The following is a 21,603-nucleotide window of genomic DNA, read 5'->3' on the forward strand; positions in this document are numbered from 1 at the left end:
GAAGGGCGAGAGAATCCTCGTTACGTTCACTCTGCCGCAATAACAAAAAGCTCTGCCTCAAAACTAAAAAACGCAATTTTGATAGCATCAGATCTGCTCGGTATCGGATGAGTCACCGGACGAGAAGGGAGAAACGAAGGCCCGTCTGGCAAACAAACCGTCTGCCGATTTATGGAACGTGTTCCGACCCAGGCCGAGGCTGATGTGTTTGACACCGGTGTTTTCTTGGGCCTGATATTCTCTGGCTGTCAAGTGGGGTGGAAGAGAGAGAGAGAGAGAACTCACAAAGGCGTTTTTGAGTGAGCAAACTGAAAGGAGGCAGCGATGACTCACGAGGGAACGCTTTTGAAAAGGAACTGTAAACTCACCTGACAGTTGCAGCTTCTTCTGCTCCCGCCACGCCCGTTCCCCAGGTCCCCGCGCGGGGGGGGGAGGATGGGGGGGGGAGGGGAACCCCGCTGAGGAACCTGCTCTCCTTGCAGAGATCCGACCCCACGGTCCAGATCGCGCCCGGTTGTGCCAGTGACCGCCAGTAACCGCGCTGCTGTACAGCTGGGCTGCACACTGGAAGTAAGGGGCATCTGGCTGCATGCATGTGAAATATGTGCTACGGTGCGCCCTTCTGAACTCAAATCAAATCAAATCCGTTCTATTTGTATAGCACTTTTTTTTACAGAGAACGGTCAAAATGGCAGAGTAACATTAAGAAAATTGTGCATAAAACCAGGCCTGAAACCCCAAAAACCTAGCAGGCATCCTGTTACTGCTGGAAAGACAGGGGACATTTTTTAGTTAGAGAGAAAGTAGCATAGCTTTGCATAGTTTATTCTGTAGATATTTGACATGTACTTCTTGTTTTATTCAGTTATTATTATTTATAGGAAGAGTTTATGTTTAGTTCTTTAGCTCCAATTCAGTAACCTGAAGGTCCAGTTCCCTAAAAACCTACACCCAGTCGGTTACCAGTTCTGTTCAAACTTAAATATAATAGATCAAAAAAGGGTGTGCCTTTTATGGCAAAAATTCCATGAAGAGAGCACACTTTCTGTGCCTTCCGTTTTTTCACACGCAACTAAATTTTTTACTTCTGTCATTTTTTTGGGTGCCCTTGGAGTCACTAACAGAATACAGGATCAGGATTCCTGTCACAAACACGTCCAGCAGTACCTCACTGTACACCAACATCATTGCTGTCTCTCTCTCTCTATCTCTCCCTCTCTTTCTCTCAAATTCAAATGGCTTTATTGGCATGACGTAACACGGTACATATTGCCAAACCAAGCGTTTGAACATTGAAAAGCTAAGCATTAATTAGAAATCATACTACAGTAAATAGTAGAAAATACAGTGGATGTACAGTGGATGTATCTCTCTCTCTCCGCATCTCTCTCTCTATTTCTCTCTCTCTCTCTCCCCCCTCTCTCTCTCTCTCTCCCCCTGCTTGTTTTGTAGGTGTAATCTGCCCCCCACATCAGCTGTAATAGTATAATGGGCTGCCGGTTTGTTCTCTTCGTGTGGTTGCTGCAGATCGTATCACAGGCGCCACTTCAGGAGGACCTGTGGAAAATGACAATTTGCCTTCCGGCCCGTGTCCCGCGCCCGTGTTTTTCGGCGAATTGTGTGGTCCGCTATGGGAACTGGCGCGGTGTCGCCTGCGCCTCTGTTTGTTTAGGGGGGGTGGGAAGGGGTCGCCCGCTGGCCCCCTCGGCCCACGCCTGCCTGTCACATCTCATTTGTGAGCTTGGCGCGGGGGGGGTACGGATGGAGAGCCTCTGATCTGGTTTTGGGGTGGGGCGGGGACGCGGACCGGTAAATTGGTCCCTGCCGGGACTGGCGTCTTCGGGCTGCAGGATGCCCGTCCTGCCTCGCCGTCGCCCAGGAAGAGGGGTTTTTGTTTTCCCGTGGTTTCCCTCGCTATTAGGCAGGGAAACCACAGGAGCTGCTCATGTAACCACTTGAAAGGGCCTTACCGTTGAATGCACCGAATAAGTATGGGGGAGAAACAATAAACAACACAATGGCAAAATAACCTGATATTTTATTTAACAGAAGACATCAGTTCAGTTGAGTCAAAGCACTAAGACTGTAGAACATAGTTTAATGTTAAAAAGAATACTTAAAAATGCCCAGTGGCTTATGTGATTATGTAATGCTTTGGTAATGCTAATTTATGAGCTCTTATTACAGTTCAAGTCAGTTAAAGAACTTAGCACTAGGCACTTGTCCTAACCATTGTAGGCCTGTGCAACCGTTAAAACCCATTGAATATGAGTAGCATTTTGAATATGGCAAAAGAGAGGTAGGAAACATTCTGCTTGTGGACTGTGGAGTGAAAAACAGCCAGGACTGGCAGTCCACGCTTCAGAGAAGATTGTGTGCTTGCCTGTACTCCCTTAAAATCATGCAGCACACTGAGGTGATGAGACAAGCTTGAAACTGCTATTTGGCCATTTAAACTTTTGGCTAAAACTTGGTTTATGATGAAAAAATTATTCACTGAATGTTGTTTACATAAATTAACCTGCTAAACCAGCTTAATACGCATATACACTGATTCCAACTGAGACACGTCCATGAGCCCAGGCAGTAAGTGTGTTTATAATGAAAAGGGGTTATGATTCCCTCGTGATGCTGGATTTGAAATGAACGGGGGAGAACGCTCTGATGAATGGGTGAGAATGAATAGTGCGCCCGAAAGACCATTGTGTTCTCATAGCCCCGCCCCATTTCCACGGAAACGAGTAAGCGTGTCCCCGGCGGATCAATCCGGAGCGGAGCACCTGTGTGACGGCCCGCGCGGACGGTTTCCGGGTACTGGGGCGTAATCGGGGGGGGTCAGGCGGCTCTGACGTGGGCCAGGCGAGAGATAGCGCCCTGGGCTCCAACGGTTCCTCAAGGCGGGAGCGCCTGATAAGGGGCTCCGGGACGCTCTCTCTCTCCGCGCTCCCGGGCCGTGCGATAGGCACGCGTCTTTCTCAGAACCCCCGCTGGGACCACGCGCCGCTCGGGCCCTCGATTACGTTTTTCCCAGGAGCGCGGCGGCGACCCCCTCGACGTGAGCCGCGCGCGGGGGGGGGGCGCGGGGGGGGGGGACGAAGGGGGGGCGAGGCAGGCCGCGCATTATCTGGATGCGCAGCGGCTCCCCCTCTGAGATACGGGGCTGCGTGCCGGTCGCAGATGAACAGCCTTCTGGCTGCTGCTGTAATTCATTCACTGTGTCCTTACTGGGGGGCAGCTGGCTGTTAACAGCCATTAACCAGCCGACCGCATCGCTACAGACGTTTACAGCACGAAGCGAAATAATGTATTTACAGTAGCAGCTACCCTCTTAAAAGACTAATGTTCGAAAAATAAAATAATCGCATAAGATTATGTCTGAAAAAGAGAATAGAAATATAAAAATATTAAGAAATATATCTATATCTATGAATTGTAGAGATATAGGATACATACTAGCGTAAGACATTTTTGGAAATGTGTGAATGAATCCTTGTGACTATAAGCGGCCATTTTAACTGCGGTGGTGGTTTCTAACTGGTGTATTGCCGGTGCAGGAATGGGCTTAGAGGGAAAGGAGGGACAGTCAGTCATTTAAGATGGACCGAAACCCAAAGCCAGGAGATTAGATCAACGTGTACGCACATGGGATTATGCCTAATGGCCCCGGCGTGCCACATTAACGGACAAACAGTCGCCTTTTCTTAACGGCAGGAAGCCAGCGATTAGCGGGGCCTGCTCCGGTCGCGGGCCAATCCCAGGGCTCTCCTGGCTGCCCCCCGCGGACGAGGACACGGCGTCCCGGCCGTTGAGGGGAGCGGAGGACGGGGGGGGGGGAGGGGGGGACGCGGGGCAAACGGTGTTATCTGCGGAGGGCACATTTGGCCCCAGACAGGCCGGTGTACGTCTGCGTGCCCCCAGGCTTCGTCCCGCGTCCACGGGCGGCGATGAAGCCCACGGGCCGTTGGGGCGACCGAGAGGAGACGTTCCCGACGAGGGCCCCCGAAAACGAAATCCGAGTGTGGACGGAGGTGCGATCCAGTGTCTGCTGACTCAGGGCACGTGAGGTCAGGCTCAGGCTGGGGGTTGAGAGCAGGGGCGCTGGGTTAGGCTCTCTCCTTCTGCGGGGAAAAGAGGCGGTTTTGTGTGGCGGTTGGGGAACCCGGCTTGTGAACTCGGGTCGTTCATCCTGTAGGTAGGTCAGGGTTGCCCAGTCCCGTTCCTGCATATCTACCATCCTGTAGGTTTTCATCTGAACCCGAATCTGGCTTGCCTGATTCTCCTAATCAGCAGCTCAATGAGATCTGTAGCTGTTGAATGAGGTGTGCTTTATGAGGGTTGGAGTGAAAACCTACAGGATAGTGGATCTCCACTGAAAGGGTCAGGCAGCTCTGTTGTTGGTTCAGTTCCCTCATTGAATGGTTGCATATTTGATTGCTATACGTAAAGCTGAGTTCTCTCAATAAATATAGATCTGTGTAAATGCACATCTATATAAACACTTTAATAAAAAAAAACAAAAAACAACAACAACAAAAAAAAAAACAACTGTATGTTGTTCCAGATAATAGCATCTGCTAAATGCTGAAACGTGAATGTCAAACCGCTTTATGTTATGAACTGTGTCTGGCAGAAAATCATTACGCTATGCTATACTATTTTGTTTATTATTTCTGTTTATTTGAATTGTGGCAGCTAAGACAGATCTGCTCATTTACATGAATGGCCCGAGGAGATTTAGCGGTTAAGGAAAGCATGAGATTATATTACCAATCAGATGCCCACGCTACTTTGGGCGAGAGCCAAAAAGATTCCATCCAACTTTCTGAGAACCCAGTGAGAAAGGAATGGGGAAATCTATCATAAATAACAACCATGTCTCTTAAACTCATCGGCAGTAGTCAATACCACGGTTGGTAAACAATGTTGTGAAGTAAAAAAATCTCGTACAATTTGAATACCAGGCATTCATGTGAAGTCTGAACTGCCTGGAGAAAAAATAACAAGGTTATTATATAGGTTAGGTACTTTTTACATTACATTTTTTTTTTACTATACAGGTACTGTATTGATGCTGTGCCAGCTGCTGTTTAGACGTATGCTTCACATGCTATGGAGAGCTAATGGCTATTACTGCTGTATGCAAGTGCAAATGAGTTTTTAATGCACCATTTTGGATTATAGTCATGTTATTCTGATAGTCTGGTATTTTTTTTTTGTCACACTTCTTTGCCCTGACAAAAACAGCACTTGCAACTGAAGGGATTTAACCAAGGAGCAGACTGCAGAACTGACTAAACACACAGAAACGTTGCAGCACTGTGGGAAGCGTCTCAGAAACCCAATTAAATTCCAGTCATACTTCCATAAGGGCAAAGATAATGATTCCAGGTAAGGCTTCTAAGACTTCTAAGCTAGCCTTGGGCTTGTTCCTTGTTCCACGTTCCACAGAGTGCTTAAGTCAAGCACTTCTTATAGAAACCGCTTCAAGTGTAAACTGTCATGTTTCAACAAACAAAACAGGAAGCTGATTGGCTTCCTACCACCTGTTACCCAAGCTCATTTCAATCTAACCCCGCCCACCCCCCACCCCCCACCCCTTGCCTGCACAGGTGCCATTTTGTAATGTTTGCTTTGCACCCCAGAGGTAGAAACTGACTTTAATGGGAATGACTTTGACTAATCTAGCTGTGGAATCTGATGCTAAGCCCCTTAATGAATGCAGCTATTTCTGTGTTGTATGAGGAGCAGCCTATTTACAAGACAATGGATTCTCATGAAGCTCATGCTTATTAGTCATTGGCCTTTGTTTCATTTCATCTGTTTATGTCATCTCATTATTAATATGTGTGCAGTACACCTTGTATTAGTGTGCGTTACCGAAGGCCTGCAGGCTCTGAGATTTAACTGTCGCACAGTCGATTAAATAACACCATCCTGCCCGAATTTCAAAAGACCGCAGCCTGTATTTACCTGCATGATACAGTACATCCAGTGACAGTAGGCATACAGTAAAAACCTCTTACCTCAGCATATATGGTAGTCTCATGAAATCAAAGCACAATCCTTAATCTAAAACTGAACTGCGTTAATGTTGTTTTCAAGTGCACGCTGTTCACCAACGTGAAGCAAATGAACTAAATTAACTGAAATCCACCAGTGACATTTGGATCATGTTTCCTGGTAGTACCTGAAATGCATTGCTGTCTCAGACCCTAACATGAGGAGGGATAATTAAAAATGAATGCTAGCTTTTTCTCCAACCTCTGGACTTTTTCACTTCTCTATCATTCACTCAGTTTGGTTTCATTTGGTTCATTCCTGCTGTTGAATTATGCTTTTTACCTAGTATATAGCTGTTTATTTCAAGAAAGGTGTGGGTATAATTCAATTGGGCCAGTATTAAGAAAGATCAAGAATTAATTAGAGATATCAAATACAGTGTTTCCAAGAATTGAGTCTAACACACCTGATATGTATGTATATAAAAATGTCATGTTCAGCCAGCAGCACTTGGATGAAGTTATATTATTGAAAGAAATTAATTAGTATTGAATACTGAACAAAAGTTTGCAGCCACAAAATGGTGAACGGCTGCAAGCCGAGCTGAGAGCCGATCTTCTAGATTTCGTTCAGACGGGCGCAGGTTTCGCATTCCGGAGGGGCTGAAGGGCGTGCTGCGCGCTGCCGCGTGTGTTTGCTCACCTGCGCGAGCTGTCCCAGCATGCACCTGCTCTCGCCCCGCGCGCCGCGCCGTCACGTGTTCACACGCTCGCTCCCGCGGCCGACGGAGGTCGGGGCCGAGGCGATGCCGCGGGCGGAGCGCCAAGGACGCCGCCGCTGGTGCCAGCTCCGTGCCAACGCCCCTGCCCGCAGCGCCCGCTTCGCTTCAAAACAAACGCAAACGCTTGGCGTGAGAGGCCTGCGCTTAGCTCTGGACACTGCGGCACTGACGGGGGCAGCTCGGGGCTTTTCCTGTCTCTCCAAGCCCAGATTTCACAGAATTCCCTGGTCCGCCCCGGTGATACGGGGACCCACAAAACACAGAGAAGTGTGAAAGGAAGCATATCGTTGGCCGCCCAGCCTCCGCAGCCTAAACCCGGCCTTTGGGGGGGAGATGATTGCTGTCACCCACGGGGGACGTTTGAATCGGGCCCGTTGGGATGGACGAATGCGACGGGGCGGGGCGCCCGTGCCCGGGTGCACCGGGAGGCCACGGTGTACGCCGTTTGAAAAATAGACGTTTCTCGAAGCGCATTGTCCAGGCCCACTCAGCGGGACAATAGCCGCCCGGCTAACAGCCGCTCAAGAGCCTTCCGAGTGAGCGCTTCTGCAGCTGGGTGCGTTTCCCCGAAGAGCCACACTTTCCCTGAGTCCAGCAGGAAGCCACAGCCAGCGCTGTGCTGGAGCTGACTTTATAACCCAGGCAGAGTTCTCATTGTTTTATGGGAGGGGTGATTATTTTTCCGTTTTTTTTCTCCCGAAAAAAGATTTTGGCGCTGATTTTTTTTCCTGCCGTGCTCCTCTGAAGCTGATTGAATTGCCGACGCACACATTCGTTTTCCAGTACGGTCTTTCCGATCAGAGGAAAGCATACCCCGCGTGGCTGTGACACAGGGTGTACTGTAATGTGACCCGTCAGCACCTGGCTATTAGAACGTAGTCCACAGCTTCCTGGTTGCCTCTGATTCGCTATCAATGCTCATCGCTACAGAAACCAGCGTGCCGGTTTGAGCGATCCCGGCAGGTATGGCCGTGGGTATCGAGGACCCGGGGGAAAGCTCTCTCTCCATTTCAAAGGGCTCGTGTGTGAGAGTGTGCTGGGTCAAGGGCAGATAAAGGTGTCCGCGGTGTGAAATGGCTAGCGTTAGCCTAGCACCAGTCTCTCTGGAGCCTTTCGGGGAGGCAGTGCATTACCAGTTGAAAGGGACGTGCAGTCACCTGCTGCACCTGTTCCACCAGTTTGGTTCAGGAGAATTATGGTACTCTCCACATGGGTTATTGTCTCTCTCTTTTTTTCATGAACCTGTCCTGGCTTTGTTTTTCTTCTTTTTTTTATAGTCCTCGAATAAAGAGATGGCAGAACAGACACTCTTAATCAAAGCATGAACAAACAGGGTAAAGAATGATGTATAAAGAAAGGAAAGACAGGAAGAGAGTTCCCAGAATGCAGAGGGAGAGGAAATGGTGATTGCTTTGCCTCTTTGTGTAAATTTATCTATTGAGCAGATCAACAAGTTTTGATGTTAGATGTGTAGAACTTGAATGGCAATCTATGCGTCAAGTAAAACTGAAACTCAGAGTACTTTAATTTCAGCTACAAACTTGATGAAAATGAAATATTCTGTGGTATCTGCAGAAATATCAGGAAGTGGTTTTTGATGCAGAGCTGTCAGTGTGTGGGACAGCTTGCCAGGTCGTGTAGTAGATGTAGAGGCCCAAAGAGTGTTCAAGTCCAAAGTTGATGCAGTGCTTTATACTCTCCAGTATCTAGGTAAATAAAAAGTACTAGATACTCTCTAGTTTTTTGGTAAATGGTGAGTGTAGATGGGCTGAATGGCCTGTTCTTGTCATTATGTGTTCTTCTGTCTTCTTGCGTTTAATATATTGTAAATATGTGGCTGTTTTTGAACATATAATAAAATGTTTCACAGCAGTGTATTTTTTAATACATATTGCAATATCTTAAAGCTGAATTCATTTGTGCATTTTCCCATACATATTTTCAGGATATTCATTTGTCTTAAGGCAACAACTAGCTGATTTTTTTTTCAGTTTCAAGTTTAGGAAAATCCTTTCTTGTGTGTGTTTTCTTTTTTTTTTTTTGCAATGTTATGCAACAAGTAATTTATTTTAAGCACTAACAGCATCCTATCAGGCCACGCGACATGGAGGAGGCTCTGCGCCTGCACCTCTCTGCGCTCACAGAAGGACCGTGGCCGTGACCCGGGCCTCTCCGTTCCCCTCTATATTTGGGACCGTCCCAGCAGAGAGCACCGAAGAGAATGAAAGTTCAAGGCAATGTAAACACTGACAGGCCGTAACCTTAAGCTGCTGTTTGAGCTGCCAGGCCTGCCTCTTGTTCTCTGAACCCCATTGTTCTCCTTCAGCAGATAAGATACGGCCATTGGCAAGCACCAGTGTAAGGCCCAGAAAGCCCTGGGGGGGGGGGACAGGTACAGCACATTGTCATGGAGTTTCACAAGAGAGTATTTCATGCATTTGGGGAGGGGGGGGGGGGGGTTGTGGGGAGGGGGGGGGTTGTCTCTGCCCTTTTGTGTGCTGGACCTCTTGATCTATGGCTTCCTCTTTTTAGCTCGACGTCACAGAACTTTCAAAGGGGCGCGTGCAAACAAGGGAGCTCCGTCCCTCGGACCACCGCGAAACGAGACGAAATTTGAACGGCACGGACTTCAAACGTTTCCGGTCTGAGGGATGGAGACGGGCTCATTGACGCAAGCAGTAATGCATCGCCATTTTCATCTTTATGTTCGTAAACAACTGTGTTCTTTTCACAGCCAAAAGGGCACAGATGTAGCTTTCCAATAGCGAGGATATGTTATTAGCAATAAAGCAAATCCTAATGAAACCATCTTTCACAATACATGTCACAATTACAATTAGACTTATTGTATAAAAATGAAAAAAAGCAATCTGAGCTTCCACTGGTGCTTCAAACTGGGTGAAAAAAGTGGGTTTTTTTTCTTTTGTTACGGGCTATGGATCTTGTACTTTTAGGGTTTTATTGTGATAAAAAAAAAATAGTACTGCTTTCAATAAGAAGTGGGTTGGTCTATTGGACGAGCACCTGCAAACAAGTGACACCTTTTGTTCCCGGACTTTTAGCAAAACCAGAGAGTTGAGTTTGAGAAACACTCACCTCAGGGAATAAGCGATAGCCATCGAACCATTGCAACTGCTCCAGATGGGTCGATTTACAGAGACTGTACAACACACCTTGTGATTGAAATTCTAGCATAATCCGTCACAATGAGACAGCTCCATTCACACTCGGGCCGGAACTCTCTCTGTCCCCAATGGCTTGGTGTTTACCTCTAGGGTTCGGGGTGGTCATTTTCGCAGATGTAAAAATGGGAGCTTGCGCTGCATTTAGAACGTTTGCGCGGTCGAATTCAGCGGGGAACGGAACAGAATACTGGCAACCGTCGAGCGCTTCGCGAGCGTTCGTCGTGTTTGCCGGGCTGTCGAACGACCGACTCGCTCTTTTGCCAGGGCATAATTTATTAGCATTTTGTCACGCCCTGGTGAAAAGGTAGGCTGATGTAACCTTGCCTGAACCTTCGGGAGCTGAGGGAGAAAAGAAAAAAAGAAAAGAAAAGAAAAAAAACGTGATTTACCGCCAGCCCTCGCTATTTTACCTGGGTCCAGCGTTTATTCCTTGTCGGCGGGTGAATGGAATGAGCGATCACAATGCCAGTGAATGGGAGACCTGGTCCGTTGGAAGTGAAAGGCAACCGCAGCAGGTCCAGGGACGACAATGACCAGGTTCTCCTTCTCCTGGTCTTCACACATTCCACGCTCCACACACACACACAAAAAAAAAGGAGTCGGGAGCAGAGAAGGACAAATCTTTTTCTGCCAGACAAAAAAAAGAAGCTCACACTGTTTGTTTAGACCCAGGTGTATATATTTTTTTTAAACTGCCAATTTAGCCGGGGCAAAAAAAAAAAAAAACCATGGCAACGTTACCTGTTAAAGGGAAAGTCACTCAAGCACTCGCAGAAGTTCACTCAGGCAGAACATATGCTGTTCTAATTGTAATATTATATATTTAATTGTGACTATATATATATATATTTAATTTTTTTGTTGTTGAACCTGGAGACAAAATGTTCCTTCATCGTGTGAGCTGAGTTCAGAGAGAATTGTGAAAGAAAGGATTGCGAGCATTACTTAAAACTTTCATTTTTTGGCTACTGTTCTTCGAAAGACGCATACAGTCTTTTTCAATCATAAAAACTCTTTCATTAAGCATAGTCCGCTGTTTTATCCTGGCTGTCTGAATGTTCATCAAATGCAGTGTTCTCTTTTGGGTCATGGTATTCTACCAAATCAGACATTCCCCACCTGCCTGTCACAGTTTGTGACCTCATTAATACCAGATTGGCAGCTTCATTAAGCTAATCATTAAGTCAGCGTAAGCGCCGCAGTGACAGAATAAGACATGTTTATAATGACTTCTTTGTGATTCACTTGATGGCACAAAAAAAAAAAATATGTTGGTACACGCATTCATCTTCCATTGTGTACTTTAGATGATGATGACTATAAACAAAATCAAAGCTAAAAATGAATTCCAGTCTGCACAGTCTACAGTTGTGGTTTACACAGGTTTGTCAGGCGTGCCTTCGCTATTATATGACACTGACTGGTGCAGTTAATCATAAATAACATATACATTTTATGGGTTTCGCTCGGCTCTCTGTGGTTAGGGGAGGGCTCGATTTTACATTGAGATTGTTCGGTTGAGAATGCTGATGCAACAATCACTGCTGGGAATCGATGGCAATGGAGTTCTAGAACACTGACATAGAATTTTGAAGCCCTGGGATACGGAATACTGGGAAACGGGTATCATAACAAATACAGGCTCAACCCAGGTATTTCTCCTGTGAGAAGAATAGGTAAAATGATCAGTGTTAAATCAACTCTTTCTGTTAAGAGCAGAATTAACACTGGACATTTTACCGTGTAGAGAGAGCTGGGAAATGGGAAAGACCCTCTGAGGTGTACTTTTGACCCGCTCCTCAATCCCACACACACAGAGGGAGAGGGGGGGGGGGTTTTGTCCCCAGACAGTTTAGGATGAGCACAAAGCTGCCGAACGGAGGGATGAGTGATGGGGAACCAGACCCTGGCGGGGTCAGGGGGCTGCTGGGAGCACGGCGACGGGCCACTGGCCCTGTCCCGAGCCTGTACGGAGCACGCTTCTGATGACCCTTCATTCACCATCCACACCATTACTAAAATGGGTCAGGACCTTATGTGCATGTGTTTGGGTGTGTGTGCGTGCGTGTGTGTGTGTGTGTGTGTGGTGGAGGGAGAGCGAGAGAGAGAAAATGTATGCATTCCTGTGCTGAAGGGTGCAAGAAGCCAAAAGAGAAGGGCAGAGTCTGTGTGTGTGGGCACGTGTGTGTGTGTGTGTGTGTGTGTGTGTGGTCAATTATGGACAGCTTGAATTCGGACGCCTCCCCGTCACTACCTGCCAGAACCTGCCCGTGGTGCGCTGAGGCGCTGCACCTGCCCTGCCCTGCCCTGGTCCGGCGGTGTTTGCAGACCCCCCCGCAAAAACCGCGGCGCGATGGCAGATGGTCCCGCGTGACCTCCAGCCGAGCGCGTGGAGGGCGACCGGCCAATCCCTCGCAATTAAACGGCGAGCTAAAGGCCCGTCAGCGCCGAAACGCCGCACGTTAACACGGGCCGGCCGGTCGAGCGGGAGAGAGGAGGCCCGCGGCGCCGTAACTCAGGGCTCTGACGCCGGCAAACTGCGAGGCGGGAAATCTTCGGCGTGAACCGCGTGCCGTCGGACGCGAGGGAAGCGGCGAAGAGCGCGCCAAGAACGTTAGACGCTCGGTACTCTTTAAGGACGACGAGAGATCGACGTACGCCGCTCACGAGAGGACGGGTGCGTACGTGTCTGTGGCGAAAATACAAAAGCACTTGTGCCGTAAACAAAAAAAAATAATAAATTTTTAAAAAACACATTCAGTCTTATTTGCCGAAAACGAATGAGAAAGCAGCACCAGAGCTGGTCATTAGCATTTCAGAGGACCTCAACACGGACCACCGTTCCACGGTGTTTAGGCGACATAATTACCCGCGCGGGCGTTTGTTTCCCAGACAGAGCTGAACGCCTGATTATGATGGAAGCCGGTGTTATTGCAGGCGGGGGTGGGTGGGAGTGGGGGGAGTGGGTTTGGGGGGGGGGGGAGGTTGGCGGCTTTTCTTTCCCATAATTGCACCAGAGTCACATTTGTTCTGACTTCCTCCCTGCTCGGCCACTTGCTCTTTCCCCTTTGATATATTAGAGAGGTACGGCCTCTCTGCGTCGCCTTCTCATGTCATGCTAGGCAGCTTATTTATATTAGATAGCGGTGGATTTCCCCTCTGCTTGTGTGATGGAGGATAATTACCATTCTGGAGACACCAGATTAGATTGTAATTGATTCTCGAAATGCCAGAGTGAAAAAAACACGGGGGGGGGGGGGGGGGCGGGGCGGAAACAGGAAGACAAACACTGGGAGAAGTGGAGGAAGAAGCTATCAGTTTGGGTAAATCAAGATTCCGCAATCTCTGCTTCTTCACTGAATTTATAAAAACGTGGGCAAAATGCGACATGGGAGAAAACAAGCGGAGAGCGCTCCACACTTGGGCAAATGCACTTATCCTGTGAAGCTCAACCAGATGTGCCGAAATGGTTATGATCCCAGTCTCTGACAAGGTCTATGTTACGTTGTTCATTCTCCATTCAACACTGTTTCAGATGTAAAACTTCTCGTTTCATTTAAAACTGATTCATTATAATTATTAATATTTGTGGAACGCTTTGGATTTGGAAACGTTGAATTTCTGACTCTCTGTGATAAGATGTATTCTTGTCTTCTTTAATGAGAAAGTTTTTTTTCTTTCTGAAAAAGTAGTATCACAATGTGAGATCTTGTCCTGTGGCAGCTACACTTTCCCTTCACTTTAGCTTTAGGTTCACCCCCCCCCCTCCAGCCACACCCCTTCACCGTCCAGCCCTCTGGCTCCGCTGACATTTACCCTCCCCGGGGGTAACTGAGGCCTCGTCTCCAGCCCTTCTTCCTGGGCCGCTCCACGGTCCGGTTGCGGTGAATGGGCCGGCCAGGCAACGCCGGCCGACCACCGGTGCGGACCCAGCAAATATTTACCAGGTCGTACACACAGGTATCCGTCAGGGGGGGGAGGACGGCTTTCACGGCCTGTGGTTTCGGGAGAAGAATGAGTTCCAGAGGAGGGGGGTTAACCTCTGCGTATTAACACCCCCCCCTTCCCAACCACCCCCCCCCCCCCTCGACACACGTTTCCACTCTCCGGTCAGCTGCCCCACATCTGTGACACTGTCCAGCCAATGAATTCCAACAGAGATAAGAAGCCATCGGATGGGTACAAATCCTAAACAGAGTGAGTGAAAGTGGCGTGAGCCTCCTTCAGACTCATCGGCATGGGCCACTGCATCGTAAAAACTGCATTTATTTCATACTGAGGCTTCATTAGTGCATCTTTTGTTATTTTTTTATTTTATTTTCTCCTCAAGTTTTCTTCTAAAGCATTAGAGAAAAACAAGTTTCCTCTCCTTTTATTTCTTTTCATTTGACCAATTTTGGCTGATTTTAGACAACCCAGTTTGTGTCGGTTTTGAAGAAACTGCTCACTACAGTTTCCTATTATAATGATGTCCCAAAATGTACAGTATGCGTATTGTTTTTTTTGTTTTGTGGTGATACATTTTTTTTGTTGTCCTGCTAATTGAACCACTGGAATTTAATGGAGAATGGAATGGAACTACGGGCCTGCCTGAAAGTATAGGAGACTGGGAACAGGCCATTCCACTGTTGACACCCCCTCCCCCCCCCCCCCACATCCCCCTCTCCTTTCACCTTCCCATTACCTGATGGATATCAGTTTCTGGTTGGGGTTGATCAATCGACTCAACCAGTTTTGCTCTAGACAGCAGTGCCCTATACAGGATTAAAATTTACAGTAGCAAAGTGTGTCCCTAACATGTCACATGACTGCCAATAGGCCCTGCTGCACAAACACAGATTAGAATGCCTGTTCACTTTCGATTCAAACAGCTGGGCATTGGGACGGCCCTCTGTACAGCAACTGGTATGACTACATGACAAAAATCAACTGATCCATTCTGTCTTTCCTAAGACCTCCTCCTACAGTTTGGCTTCAGTGACCAAACTGAATTTGGGCTGTCGCTTTAGCTTTTTTGTTTGGAATTTTTGTTTTTTAATCCAGTTTAAACTTGATCGGTCTGAATCGGTCAAGGTCCTTCAAAACCTCTCTGGATGCACGGGCCAGCCCTCGGAAAACAGAGGAAGAGCACCAGAAAAAAAGGCTGGGATGGGTTGAAACGTGACTGCAGCGCACTACTGCGAGTGCAAGGAAGCAGTTGGCGATTGCATGTGCCTTGCACGGCAGTTTTGAGCACCACCCACGCACTCCATATTACGCTGTCATTCAAATAGTGATGTATGGCCATCCCCGATTATTCAATGTGAACAGGTTTCTCAACTCCTTGGGTTTGTTATGGTTTGCGCCGTTTTTTTTTTTGCCAGTTGTCAAACTGCCTGCTCCTCTTCGCTGTTCTCACTGAAGGCATTAAAATCAATACGCTCGCGTTTTGTTCCCACGGGCCATAAACCCAAATAGAAGCTTTTTACCTTGCCCATAATCCCTCATTTTGAGTTTTGGATGAAAACTAATAGAACAAGTGTCACATTCCCCAAATGATGAGGGGTGGTTGGGTGTTCTTCCCGTCTTTGTCCTGTCATCCTCAGAACATGCCGCAAACCAATTTTGCGATGATTTCCTCTTTTGCGTCCAGACAGACAGAACGGGAACAGTTTGGATCGCCATCCAAAGTGCAAAACAGAAACAGACCCCTTCAAAACCTTGCAAGTTTCTATAGATACTTTCTGTTGTGTATAAGTAAATGTTTTCATTGGAAAGCTGAAAAGTGAAGGCATTTTTTTGGGCGTAGCCCTTTTGGCACCAGGCTTCTTGGTTGATTATGTCAATATCAGGTTTTTCACAATGGAACTGGACATGATTCATCAAACAAGACTGCACCCGGAGGGTAAAGTCAAAGTGTACTTTCAGCGTTTTTGGGCAGAAGATTTCCACAAAAAAAAAAAAGCACGTGTCCAGATGATTCTAGTGCTGCGTGGAAACCTAGGACAATTACAAACGGAAACGTGGAAAGGTAGAGACAAGAAAACAATGTAAAAGCTGTTTAAACCGTCTCTTTAAGACTCTGCACTCACTTCAAGATGAACTCATAACTGTTTCTTTTCTGACATCCAAACCAAAACTCCCACTAGACCGTTCACAATTTTGTCATAATCTGTTATTGGCAGAAGTATCTGTTTGTTGTCTTTATTGTATACACTATGACCAATCTCTGAAATTACATTTTAAAATGTCACATAAATCAATACGCAAAAGTACAGACACCTCTGGATCTCAATAACATGAATGATATATCCCTGAAATCGTGCACAACCTATCTTATATTTTATAAACACTGAGGTAATACCCAGTAAGTGAGAACTTTAAAGCAAAAACATTTCAAATCAATGCTTTAAATGACCACGCAAACCCCTTATTCCCTATTGTAAGATGTTAACTTTATTCTAATATTTCTTCAAATCTGACACATTGTTTCGCTGACTAATTAGTCAGCTGTGGAGTACAGACTTGACTTTTTTTGCTCACGTCCGTCTCAGCTGTTCAAACCGATTCATGCGGGTATAAACCCACCCCTGCGGTCCTCCTATACCACAGGAGGTGAAGTATTACTGCTACAGTTGGATTTGGATGGATGGTTTGGTAACATATTGGCTTGACATTTATTATAAGAAGATGTTTTTTTTTTATTTTAACTGAACTAATGTTGCTCCATGTAATATATGCAGTCAATTTGAAAGAAGGCTTATGGAGATCATTGCAGGTGTGCGACCTGCAGTATATGAACGTGAGGAGCTGAAATTGAGGTGGATGACTGGTGTTTCAAAGTACAAGCCCATTTTAAAAAAAACTAAAAGCATGACTCAGATGGTAGTCATCGTGAGGAAGGTGGGGTACTTTTGAGCATGACTCAGAAACAAGGCTATTACAATAACACACACACATGCACACGCACACGTACACACACACACACACACACTCTCTCTCTCTCTCTCTCTGCAGAGTCCCTTTCATCTCAGGATTCACAGGTTTCATTGCAGATCATTTTTCTCCTGCTCCTGAAAGACTCCCAGTGTGTACCCCCAATCTGTAAAACAAGCAAAGCTGCGTCTTATCAATGAACACGGCTGTGTAAGCACCCACTATCACGCACAGGTATGCACACTAGACCACGTGCACGTCGAACATGCCCTTCATAAGGGTGTGGACCGCCAGGCTCCTATCTGAAAACCCAAGCAAGATTTTTTAAATTACTTTTATATTTATTTATGGTCCCCGTGGCTGCTGCTTAAAAAATAATTAACTCAGCTTGCAAGCACGTATGCCCTTATATAAGTTGCTTTGGATAAAATGCCTAAATGTATGACATTTTTGGGTTGGGGACATAATGCAGACATCAAATTTAATATTCAAATTGATGAGAGTTGTAAAGAGAGGTGATTACTTTTAAATGAACAAACTCCATGCTTGGTCTTCAGTACTGTTGGCATATGCATTGTGCTGTGCAGTGCTCCAATAAGTTGGTATTGATGGGTAACCTCGCCTTCGATTTCTAAACTTGTGATCACAGTAAAATGTTCAGTGTTAAATCAACTCTTGCAGAGTACATACGGTCCTTGTTGGACTCATATGTATTTTGTTAGAGTTGAATTAACACTGGACATTTTACTGTGCACACAGAATAGTCAACTGCCACATTTCATATGTAACATATTCCATAGAATTTTGTGAAAAGTTTATCTTAATTGAATGCTGATACAGCTGAAATAGTTATAAGACATTGTAACATTAAGTGACATCAAATATTATGGTCAGTTTAAAAACAACATTTTAAATAATTGGTGCAATGAATGACAGTACAACCTTATTTAGTAATGTAAACTGAACGCAATTCACCACATTAAATTAATACACTGATAATAAATGGTAAAAATTATTCAAAATTCAAAAATGACAAATATGAACTAAAATGTTTTGAAGAGTGTAAATTAAGAAAAACTAACTGCAGCCAGCTCATTCCAATTAAGGTCAGTAATTAAGCTGTGGCCTTTTTCATTTAGTCGTAGGCCTATAAATCGTTCCTTTTATAGCCTATACCAATTATATTTCCTTTAGACTTTTCATTTTATAAAAATGGAAACTAAATGTTGTTCTTTGATTATAATTCGAATGTTCAATTTGCCCAAATCGATCCATTAATTTGTTGCAATCGAGTCAGTAATGAAATGTTTTGGAACAATTATCAAGTGAACGATTATATAACGAGACACCACCTTAACGTTTTTTTTTAAGCACATTTGACACAGTGTTAGGGAACGTGTGGCAATATTATCCCAGCATGTTGGTATCTAACAAATTATCAAACCAGTACGTAAGCTACATCCACAGACTTTGTCTCCTAAATTAAATGGAATGTCTTCAGAAAGATATATACTGTCTGCCAGTCTGCAATCTTCATAATTGTGTTTAGAAAACAAGACAACACTTCCTCTCGCTTTGAGCACAGAAAAAAAAAACACAATCAGTAAAACATGACTATGGCGTTACGTACCGCAGCGATGAATACTGCAGTTAGTGAAACGTTCTTATAGGCATAAAAAAATACTGCCTTATTTGGAAAAACGGGATAGTTTCACTCTCAAAATAGGCACACTGTGTGTGTAATAAGCGTTACAGTGCGGCTCGGGTTTCATCTTTAACTCTTCTGTAGGCCACGCACCATTTGGCGTGAATCACATAAACTAGGCCTACATTAAATTTATGTTCAAGTGAAAATAAGCGACACATGGTATTTTATATAAAATATGAAAAAAGTTGTAGGCCTACTTTGCCTTTTTTTTAAACTCATGTCTAATCTTTTATCAGTAAATGCCTCTACCTAAGGGCGTGTTTGAACTAAATTGGTCTGCTAATACAAACAATATTGTGGTACATTGACTTTTCTTTGGTTTCATGCACTAGAAATATTTACCTAGGTGCCTTTCCGTTACAAATCCAATTAAATGTTATCGTCTTAAATTGGTGTTGAAATGCTAACATGAACGAGCAGATAGGCCTATATGTTCACGAACAAGTGAGTATCGAAGTCATCAGTGTAACAATAACAGTTTTGGTCACAAGTTCGATGCGTGCCCACCCCCCACCCACTTGCCTCTACAAACACACACACACACACACGCGCGCGCGCGCAGAAAAGAGTGAAAGTGGTGCCCCATGATGTTGGAAAAAGGTGTCCAGATTGCGCTCAGGAAATTCACGCCATTTCCATTTCCACTTGGCTCCAGACATAACGGCTATTCCGGATCTCAATTTGCGTAGGAGGTTTAAAAATAACTCGAGTATAAAGACAAAGACGAAAATCTCGGTAGCCAGCCCATTCGAGAAAATCTCCCCCGCCGTGCACATAGGCCTGTACACTTTGTACAGAGGAAAATAGTTCATATCCAATTGTTCATTATAATATCGTTTATCATAAAATCAAATGTCTTTATGACTCACTGGCCCCCAAAACGAAATACGTCCCGTGTTCATAATGTGCTTTTTTGTTTTTTTTCGTTCTTAATTTAATATGGAATGTAGCTATCAGAGCCACTTTAATAACATATCAAATCATACAAGCAAGTTTAAGAGAGCAATGGCGGTCTTACTAGACCTTTAAATGCATACCTGCTTAAATGCTATGCAACGATTAATAATTTATAAGTATAGCTTGCATATTATATCACAGCACTCGTGGCGATAGCACTACAAAATGACTTCCCACAAAATGAAGAATTACAATAAACTGACGAAGTTACATTTCTTGATGGTGCAACTCCCCGACTCTGCTTATTAGCCTAACATTTCAAGAGTTTTTGAGAAATGTCGTTAGTTACATGCTTTAATATTGCAATAATCAGTAATAACTGATTGTTGCAGCTTTTTTTAATTTAAAATGTCTGGAGGTCCTATTTTAAATATGACTCGTTAAAACCGTTTTGCTTGACTGTTCCCGCTTCCAAAAAAACGACACACAGGCAACTGTCTCTGCTCTCCAATAATAGGCGACTCACACAATAGCAGGCAATCTGTTGCAGCGCTTACTGTATGTGGCAAATAGCCTACAGCGCGGCGTTTATTTACATATTTTAGTATCATGTTCTTTCACGTATAATGGCTTAAATAGCGAAAAAAATAATGTGAATGAGATTCCACTAGCATTTTTTAATTCTATTTTGCAGTTAAGTGCTTTTTTGCTTTGTTTTGTGTGTTTTTTTTTTTTTTTTTTTTTTTTTTTTTTACATTTGTATCGCTTCACTGAATAACTCGACATTGATGCTAGAATACCCTGCTTGCTGGCACTAAAACTCGCATTTGTATGAATTTTCTTCTTTGCTTGCTTTGTTTAATTTTCTTTATTTAAAAAAGCTGTTGTGTGCGTGTCTTGATACTCACACGCTTTCATATTTAACATCCCATGTGTCAAAAATGATGGTAAGTGTATAAAGTAGCCTACTGAACCCCGTTTTATTTTCCAGTGTTCAAATGTTTTTGTTATTGTTTTACTTTTTGTGACGATATGGGCTACTGCGTGACACAAAACTATTTCAATGAATATTTCTTACTATTTGTATGTTTCAGTGGATATCATTATCAGCAAGCAACTGAAAGTCATACAAAACGATTCCCTTTCCCCGCTGACAGCAGCACGTTTCGTGATTTACATAATAATCCACAGCGAGAATTAGTTTGTTCATGTTAAAACCATTAATGAACATGTCACCTTCGTGTTTGCATTTAAGATTAACGGGCTGTTTCGATGGCTCTGGTAATTATCACAAATTCACAGGTTTTATGATGTTAAACAAGTAAAGACTGCATTCAAACAAACGAACATCTCTGTTAGTATTAATTTCTCTAAGATTTTAATTTTGACTGTTTGAACAATTAAAGGATATTGTCAGCTGGAACGAAGAACAAACCGACACACACAAATTATTATTATTGTTGTTGTTATTATTAGTAGTAGTAGTACTAGTAGTGGTGGTGGTAGTAGTAGTAGTAATAACTTATTGTTGTCATAATTATAGCATCTGCGCCGTTTACTTAACATTACAGATTATCATGAACAATGTCTATAGCTTGCGTTATATCAACAGGAGGCTACATTTGCCTGTTCTCCTATTTTCTCAGAATCACCGGCTCCCTTCAACTTTTCCCTTCGAAAAGATAGTTGTCTGGGCCAACTGATAAGGTTGAGTTGCGCCCCCTGTTGCCTTCAGACATCCACGCGCGTGAAGACAAAAGTTAACTCGTGAAAACCCAATTTGACTTCATAATAATGGATCCTATCATTTGATATACGACGACCCTTTAAAGTAACTCGTCCTAACATTTCGTTTGGTTAAACATGAAAACACATCCCACGAAAACATGTTTTGATTCGTTTAGTAGTCAAGTTATATTAACAAAATTATGTATTCATACGAAATGTATCATTTGCTCTGCGATATACTCTATATTATAATCTTTGATTATAAAGTAAAATGATTTGTCTATTCGTTTTACTGAAATTAAAGCTGTTCATAGAATTCAAACCACAACAAACGGACCGAGAACAAAATGAATTTTCAGATGGGTAAATCGCTGAAAAAAGTTTAAAAC

This window comes from Anguilla rostrata, chromosome 6 (genome assembly GCF_018555375.3).
Source record: "Anguilla rostrata isolate EN2019 chromosome 6, ASM1855537v3, whole genome shotgun sequence".
Lineage (NCBI taxonomy): Eukaryota > Metazoa > Chordata > Actinopteri > Anguilliformes > Anguillidae > Anguilla > Anguilla rostrata.